This window comes from Lipotes vexillifer, unplaced genomic scaffold (assembly GCF_000442215.2).
Source record: "Lipotes vexillifer unplaced genomic scaffold, Lipotes_vexillifer_v1.1 scaffold61, whole genome shotgun sequence".
Lineage (NCBI taxonomy): Eukaryota > Metazoa > Chordata > Mammalia > Artiodactyla > Lipotidae > Lipotes > Lipotes vexillifer.
This window is the reverse complement of record NW_006787051.1, coordinates 637302-647056: the sequence shown is the minus strand read 5'-3', so window position 1 is coordinate 647056 and position 9755 is coordinate 637302.

Below are 9755 nucleotides of genomic sequence, written 5' to 3'. Positions count from 1 at the left end.
GCAGCTGCAGCTACTGTCCTACCCTTTTGGTTCCTTCCTAACCTATTTCGAGATCAATGGCTATGGGATTTCAAAGGCTGAAGAGGCTTTCTTTGGGTTACAGTCTCCCACATTTCCTAAAGGAAAGAGACTCCTCGTTCTGAGACAACAAGAAAATAACTAAAACATTAGCAGAAAAGAGACACACCAACTCCCTTAACTTTCAGTCTACACCAAAATGATGAAAGTTATTTTCCATGTTGCAGCAATTTCTATGGCTAATATTTCCCATTATCTCATGGCAGAAGCACCAGGAGACAGGAAGCCACCTCTGAAAGTTAACCTTCAGGATCAGCATTCCTGACTGCAGCTGTGGTATGTAGTTTCTAGTTAAAATTTAAAATGAAAGAAAGAAAAAAAGCATGGCCTTAATTTAAACCCTTCTGTCTTGACTGATCCTTTCATTCCCCAATGTATATGTTTCCCAATCTTTATTGTACTTGATATATTGTCATCAAACCCTATATTTATGCTCCCTGGAGTGGTGGGTCTGCTATTCTACTTTCAGTTTTCATGGTCTCCTGCAGATTAGAGCCTGCTCCTCTACCTTGGGGAGCTTCTCGTTTTCCTACAGGTCCATTCCTGGTCCTATAGGATCCTATGGCCCTTGGGCCTTATTCATCCCATTCGAGCAGCCCTTGTCTCTTTTCATGATGTTTTCCCCATTACACTTGCCACTTTTCTGGTTACTTTGGTTCCTAGGCCAATCTTAATTAGATATCCTCTCTGAAAATTTGCCTCTACCACCTGGAATAGGTGTAGGCACCAAATGAATTCCATGTACAGAATAGCTCAGCTGCAATCCTGAGCCACCTAAACTCCAAGTCCCTTTGGCCAACTAAAAGGATGACTTGAAGGTTATATTTCTCCCCAGATAACAGCCATCCTACTTGTTTCCATGGCATACACTCCCTGGGCTATGCTTCCCTTAATTCCTTTTCTACACTCTACCTTGATGCACTGAAAAGTTCCCTGGAACCTAATCTTCATATGTATTCCTTCTAAGTTCTCTGGTTTAGCTCTTCAAGTCCCCACTAACAGCTCCTCTCTCCAGATTTTCCTAAAATGTGAGGCATGCTCTTATTACTAGGAGAATCAGATTCTCCCTTGGCTTAGTGGTGGAAACCTCCTTTAGGTCCTCCTCCCCTTCAGTGGGATTTACCTCATTGAGTCCCACATCCCTTTGGGCACTGAGACTGTGGTTTCAACAGGGCTTTAAAAACATTAAATGGGGCTTCCCTGGTGGCGCAGTGGTTGAGAGTCCGCCTGCTGATGCAGGGGACATGGGTTCGTGCCCCGGTCCGGGAAGATCCCACATGCTGCGGAGTGGCTGGGCCTGTGAGCCATGGCCGCGGAGCCTGCGCGTCCGGAGCCTGTGCTCCGCAACGGGAGACGCCACAACAGTGAGGGCCCGCGTACCGCAAAAAAAAAAAAAAAAAAAAAAAAAACATTAAATGATAGGAGGAGTTAACATTGATTGAACCCTTAGAATAGGTCAAACACTGGGCTGAGCATGTTACATATTTTGTCACTTGGCACACAGATGAGGGTAGCTCCATGATTCGAGGCCTACGTAATGCCCTCCCCCTGCTGCTAGCTAATAGAATGTGGCATAGATGAAGGAATTTTTCAGATGAAATTAAGGTCCCAAATCAGTTGATTTTGCATTAACCAAAAGGAATATTATCCTGGCTAGGCTTGACTTAATCAGGGAAAAGACCTTAAAGAGCGACTCAGCCTTTCTTTAGAGATAATTTTCCCTCCCGCTGGCTTAAAGAAGTAAGCTACCATGCTGAAGGAGGGCCTACAGAAAAGATAATGTGGCAAGGAACTGTGGACAGTCCTAAAATCATAAGGAGATGAATTGTGTCAACATGTATAAGCTGAAAGCAGCTTTTCTCCAGTTGAGGCTCTAGATGAAAATACAGCTCAGTCAACACCTGGAATGCTGCCTTGTAAGACCTTGAGCAGAGGACCCAGCTAAGCCATGTCAGACTCCTGACAGAAACTGTGATATAATGTGTGTGTTTTTTAAGATACTAAGTTTGTGGCAATCTATTATATGATAATATAAAAATAATACAGATTTTGGTGCCTAGAAGTGGTACCTAAAACTTGGGAACAGCTTTGGAATCAGACAAGTGAGCAGAAGCTAGAAAAACTTTGAAGAGCATGACAGAGAAAGCCTATATACCTTCAACAGACTGTTAGAAGAAATCCAGACTTTAGGTATCCTGCAGTGAGGGCTCAGAAGAAATTGAGGGACATGTTATTAGAAACAGAAGGAAGAGGATTCTTGTTATGTAGTGATAGAAAGCTTAGCAAAATTATGTCCTGGAGTTATGTACAAGGAAATACTTAAAAGCTGGTTTTATACTTAGGGAGACTTCCAAGTAAGGTGTTAAAAGTGCCTCCTGATTTCTTCTTGCTGCTTATGATAAAATGTGAGAAAAGAAAGATAAATTGGGGAAAGAACTGTTAAACAAAAAGGAGCCAAGGCCTTACAATTTTGAAATTTCTCAGCCTCTGCAAAGGGCAAAACCCATTAGAATAAAGAGATTCACAGTCTTGAATCTCTATTGATTATGATTGTACAACCTTTTCCTAAAACCTTAGAAAGATTAAAAGGTAAAGGAATCAGGCACAAAAATGGTCCTTTCAAGAAGATAAGCGTTTGCCTCACAGATATCAACCAAATTAGAAGTCCTCTAGGAAGCTTAAGGTCACTGTTCCCTACTATCTCAGCGGGAGGCCAAGGCTTTGGTCACTGTTTCCTACCACCTCAGCCGGAGGCCAAGGCTTTTCCAGAAGGGTTTGTCTGGAAAAGAACCATAGAAGTGGCTTTTGTCTAAAGGAGTGAACCCCACTGAAATCTACAGAAGATCCACAAAGTTCTTGAGGAAATTTGTTCAGCAGAAACACTGCTAGCTGTTGTTGGATGGAGAGTCTGTTTACGTCTGTCAGATCTAGCTGGTTTACAGTGTTGTTCAACTACCCTGTTTCCTTACTGATCTTCTACCTAGTTGTTTTATCCATTATTGAAAGTACAGCAATGAAATCTCCAACTATTATTTCAGAACTGTCTATTTCTGTCTTCACTTCTCCTATGGTTTGGAGTTCTGTTGTTAGGTTCGTAGGTTTATGAGTTTTATATCTTCTTGATGGGTTGACACTTCTATCAATATTTAGTGTTCTTCCCTGTCTCTTGTAACAACTTTTGACTTAAAAGTCTATTTTGTCTGATCTTAGCATAGATACTCAGTTCTCTTTTAGTAACTATTTGCCTGGAGTGCCGTTTTCTATCTTTTCACTTTTGTCCTGTATGTCTTGGATATAAAATGAGTCTTTTCCAGACAGCATATAATTGCATTTTGTTTTTCACTCTGTTACGAGAATATTTACCTTTTAATGAAAGAGTTTAATCCATTTACAAAAATTACTGATAAAGAAACACTTACTCTGCCATTTTGCTTTGTCTTTTACATGTTTCATATCTTTTTTATTCCTCAAGGTCTCCATTAACTGCCTTCTTTGTGTTTGAATTTTTTGTAGCGTATGATTTTGATTCCTTTCTAATTTCCTTTTCTGTATATTTTAAAAGTTATTTTAGCATTGGTTGTCCTGGAGCTTACAATTAGCCTCTCAAACCTGTAACAATCCATGTTGAATTAATATCACATTAGCTTCCATAAGTATATAAAAATTCTGATCCTACACTGCTCCATCCCTCCTCCCCTTTATGTTGTTGTGTCACAAATTACATCTTTCTACTTTGTGTGCTCATTTAACATAGATTTATCATTATCATTTTATTCATTTGCCTTTCAATCAAATTGGGAAAGAAAAATGAGTCACAAATGAAAAATACAGTAATACTGGCTTATATATTTCTTTACCTGTGTTATTTTTTCATGTGGCTTCAAGTTACTGCCAAGTGTTCTTTCATTTCCACCTGAATGACTCCCTTTAGCATTTCCTGTAGGACATATCTACTAGTGATGAACTCCCTCAGCATTTGCTTATCTGGGAATATCTTAACTTCTTCTTTATTTTATTTATTTATTTATTTTTGCAGTACTCGGGCCTCTCACTGTTGTGGCCTCTCCCGCTGTGGAGCACAGGCTCCGGACGCGCAGGCTCAGCGGCCATGGCTCACGGGCCCAGCCGCTCCGCGGCATGCAGGATCCTCCCGGACCGGGGCACAAACCCGTGTCCCCTGCATCGGCAGGCGGACTCCCAACCACTGCGCCACCAGGGAAGCCCTCTTATTTATTTTTGAATGATGGTTTTGCCAGATATAGGATTATGGGTTTTCTCTTTCTTTATGTACTTTAAATATGTCATCCCACTGCCATCTGGCCTCCATGGTTTCTGCTAAGAAATCCAGTCTTTTTCTTACTGAGTCTCCCTTGTAGATGACAGTCACTTCTGTATTGCTGCTTTCAAGATTCTCTCTTTGTTTCTGGCCTTTAAAAGTTTTATTATAAAGTGTCTCAGTGTGGACCTCTTGTGTTTTTCCTCCCTAAAGTTCACTGAGCTTCTTAAATGTGTAAATTCATGTATTTAATCAAATTATGACTTTTGGGGCATAGTTTCTTCAAAATTCTTTTACATCATTTCTCTCTCTTCTTCCTTATGCAACTTCCATTATCTGTATGTGGTATGCTTGATGGTGTCCCACAGGTCTCCTAGGCTCTCTTCATTTTTGTTCACTCCTTCATCTTTATGTTCCTCAAACTGGATAATTTTAAATGACCTATTTTCAACTTCTCTGGTTTTTAATTCTGCCTGCTGTAATCTGATGTTGAAATTCTTAGTGAATTCTTCATTTCAGTTATTGTAATTTTTAACCCCAGAATTTGTTTGGTCCCTTTTTATAATTTGTATCTCTTCAGAGATATATACTATTTGGGGCACATCATTCCCCTGGTGTTATTGAATCTTTGTCCATGATCTATGTTAGCATTTTGAGCATACTGAAGCCAGATGAATTAAAGGCCTTGCTGAATACATTCTATGACTCGATTCCTCATGATAGTTTCTATTCATTTTTATGTGAATGGGTCATATTTTCTTGTTTCTTTGCACGTTTTAAAATTTGTTTTGTGGAAAACTGAACATTTTGAATTTTATAATAAGGTAACTCTTGAAATCATAATCTTTCTTGTGCTCAGGGTTTGTTTTGGTTTGTTCCTGTGGGTTTTGGTTATATGTTTAGTACTTTTCTACCTTTTTCTCTAAAGATATTTGTGGTTTGTGCTCTCTGAAATGTGTTCTTTAGCTTATCATGAGCTTATGTGTTCACTGAGATTTTTTTGCCTAAAGACAAAACAAAAAACAAACCAACAAACAAAACAAAAAAACACCTCGCTTTGCATACTGGCTCAGTGTTAGCATTCCTCCAATGCTTAACCTGGCCCTTTACAACTCTGCCTTAGCCTTCACTTTCTGCTTCTGAACCTAAGGATCATTTAGAGGTATAAATCCTACACACAGGGAACTTTTTACTGTTCCACTTCCACACAAAATCTCTCTCACCAGTCTTTCCTACCAAGTTTCAGCATGTCTATTATTTGTCTCAACCTTAACATCTTCCCCCAGACAGTAGGGGTTGTCCATTTACCTTTCTTGTTTGCAAGGAATGTCCTCCACTTGGCTGCTTTTGTGCCCTGAAGAAGCTCTGTGCTACGCAAGATAAAAACAAAACTGCCTTTTGTCAGTCCTTCAGATAGTCCCCAGAGGGCTCCAAATAGACAAACACAATTCTCTGAGATCAAGGTGTGCTCTTTTCCCTTTGAAATCAGGGACAAGGGTCTCACAATGGGAACGTGGGCCGATATCTTCAAGATTCCCTCAAGCAGGGGAGGAAGGTGGCCCAAAGGCAAGTAAAAATGCCACAACACTCCCCTACCATTTTTAAGTTGCCTTTTTCTTGAGCAGCAGATACTTGGTTACTATAGACCTTTGATTATTTTCCAGATTTCCAACAAAGTTGATTCTGATGTTTTTTCTCTTGCTTGTTTATTGTTTCAGTAGAAGGATGCGCCCTTGGAGCTACTTATCCCTTCATATTTGCGGATGTGCTCCTATATAATTTATTTTTCATAATGGCTGTGCTTAATAACTGCCTTACAAAATGCCTAAACATTTGATATTTGGTTCTCATTAGTCAGTATAGGCTGGTTCCATCATACCATGAAATATGGTCACTGAGGGCATAACAGAGGTTTACAGAGGTCTCTGAGAAAGCACTGAGAGCATGTCTATAAGAAAGGTCTCCCAACCCAGCCAAGAACTGAAGGCCTATGATTGAGATTTTATTCCTCCCTAAAAACGCTCTTGTATTCTTTTCTAACCCTTTTATCAACTATTCTTCTCCCCTACACCTAACCCATTTCTGATCTCAATGAGAACTTCTCACAAAAGATGGACCCTTAGCCACTCTAACTCTCAGTAATCAGAGCTCCAGAAGATTTTAGGCACCTTTCAGCAGGTAAAGTAATAAAATACTGCAGTATCACCATATGATAAATGTCAAATAATATTCTAAATCAAGCCTTTGTAGAAGAAAATGCATGAACCAAAATTTCTCAGGCTCTATTATAATTTTAGACATCATAATTATAGTTATAATTAGGGTCACAGTATGTAAAAACAGCACTGGCCAGGCAGAAATGTTTATTTCTAGGAAGTTAAAGAAACTTAGATAAAATTAAAATTCTGTTGCAAGAATGAAGTTGAGACAGGATCTATAAGACATGGCAACATTTCTTTGTGTGGAAAAGTTTTCCATCATTGCCAAGGCACTGCTGACTTAAAAAGAAAAAAAAAACTATTGTTTCTGGGAAATGAGAGAGAGAGAGAGAAATAAAACTGAAAGCCTTTCCACAGCAGTTGGTAGAAGTGAAGGAAGGGCTGACCCTGACAGCTGGGTGATGAATAGGGCTTATATGTGTGATGCCCCACCCAGAGGCACTCATGCTCAGACCCATACAGGACAACCCACCTTATAATCAGTAGTCCTCTTTTTATGATAATTTTTAAACTTGAGTCATTATTAAACACATAATTCAAGATCCTTGAGTCTTTGCAAGATAATAACAAACGTTAAAACACAGTAAAAAGCTTTTCTTTTCTTTTTTTTTTTTTTACTTCCTTATCTTATTTTTAAATCAGACCCTGTGCTACACAGGAAGCCAAAGTCTAAACTAAAAGCGGTCAGCCTTAACTCTAAGAGACTCAAGGAAAGAACCCATTCTATATGCACATATCTCTGGAACAACTTGAAAACTGGAGCTTGGCTTAAAGAGACAAGTTGGTAAGAAAGAAGGGAAATGGAAGAGAAAGGGGTATAAGAATTGACACAGAGACTGAAAAAGAAACAGCGATGAAAAAAGTCAAAAGGAGCAGAGACTAAAAACAGAGACACAAGGATAGACTATAAGACTTCTTAAGATCAAAACATGAATTTGACATGGTGGTTGATGCATAATAGCTACAAGTGTGGGAAGAAGGGGAGTACGCGATCTAAACAGGTAATTAAGAAACAGTTGGAGGGCTTCCCTGGTGGCACAGTGGTTAAGAATCCGCCTGCCAATGCAGGGGACACAGGTTTGAGTCCTGGTCTGGGAAGATCCCACATGCCACAGAGCAACTAAGCCCGTGCACCACAACTACTGATCCTGCACTCTAGAGCCTGGGAGCCACAACGACTGAGCCCACGTGCCACAACTACTGAAGCCCGTGTGCCTAGAGCCTGTGCTCCGCAACGAGAGAAGCCACCGCAATGAGAAGCCTGCACACTGCAACAAAGAGTAGCCCTCACTTGCCACAAATAGAGAAAGCCCATGTGCAGCAACAAAGACCCAATGAAGACAAAAATAAATTAAACAAAAAAAGCTTTAAAAAATACAGTTGGAAAATCTATATAATATATATATAAGTACAAGGTGCTATTGATAGCTCAGAAAAGAGAGCTATGTACTCAACCTAAAGATTAATGAAAGGCTTCACAAATAAGGAGAAACTTGAATTAGGGCAGAAGGAATATAGAACCCCTGGCAGAAATGGTGGGGAGGAAAGGCTCATCCAGGGTAATATTTAGAGTCAAGAATGCCATGAGAATGAAGGAAGATGGCAGAGTGTGGTTTTTAAGGGAGAGAGTGAGGTAAGTATTAGGAAAAGGAAAAGGAGTGGTTGTGAAAGGTACGGTAGAGTATGATTCTTGTTAAAGTATAAAGGCCTTGAATGATAAGCCATTTTAATTTTATCACGAGATAATGTAGAATTTTCAGTTTTCTAAACAAAACATGATTTAAATTTGGATGTCAAAAGGATGACTCTGGATGCAATGTGGAAAAGGAATTACAAGAGAGGAAAAAAATTATTGAATATACCAGAGCAAAGATGAAGGCCCAGTGGCAGTGTGTATATGGAATAGGTAATAGACTCATGAGCAAATTGATACAGGTGATATATAGGATAATCTATGCCCAATATATAGTAGATGCCCAACAATGAGAAGTTATAGATGGAAAACTATGAAATAAGGTGTCCAGAAAACAAATGTGCCCATACCACTCTCCCCCCATTATCACTGGGTGATATATGTGGTCTAAAGGTGAATCCAGACAGGAGCCAGAACTGGAAATGAGTCTGTAATTAGTATGAGACATATTCCTACCCACAGAAGTTAATCCAACACCACCAAACACCAACACCAAATACAAAGTGAAAGAACTGGATCACAGATAGAAAGTGGGCACCCAAAACCAAACACAACTCTAAGAGAAACTAGAAAAGTTAGAAACAAATGAGGAATGCCTCAAAAGATTCCCATGATTAGCATCAGAACTATCTACATTTCATGACACCTTATGCATTCTCTAGAGAATCAAGAAGTAAAGTCATCTAATGAGGATTAGGGCTCCAATTAAAGCTCTGTTTCTCCCTCCTCCTAGACTACTCTCATCATTTCCTTCCTCCTAGACTGATGCAGAACCCTCTCTGACCATGTCTTATTCATGCCTATAACCCCATTTTGAGCAGAACACCTGGCACATAGTCTATGATATGTACATGGGTTTGAACTGGATGGAAAATTTTGAGAATATGATGTCTGACTGTAGTGAGCTAAAGAGAGACAGAAGTCAAAGGTGATGATTTGGAGCCTGAGACACTGGAAAAATTAAAATAGGATGAGTGTGATGGGAAAACAAAAGGAGGGAGAGGTTTGGAAATCAGGTGATGAGTGCAATTGGGACATCCTGTTTTGATCCAACTTCATGGGGAGTTCTGGCTGGTGAAGACCACATCTCTGTCTTAGGCTGATCCCTAGATTGGCTCTCCAAATGCATGTCTTCATGCCCTCACCCAGGTATTCAACTTTCTTCTCCTCTCCCCTCAACTATCCACCAACAATCCCCAAACATGTGGCTGTCCCCTGCCCAGCCTAAATAAAGGCTTTCTACAACTCATTAGTGACACAATGAAAACATGTTGTGAGCAGTGTTCTACATGGGGACATTAGGTTGGGTTGCTAATCATATTGTTCGAGTTCTCTTTGTATTTACTTATTTTTTCTTGGTTTGTTTTATCAGGTACCAAAAAACATACTAAATACTAAACCTTTCCCAAAGTAGTTGTGGATTATCAATTTCACCAAGTAATTCTGTAAACTTTGCTTTATTTTTATTGAACTTATTTTTTAGAGCGCT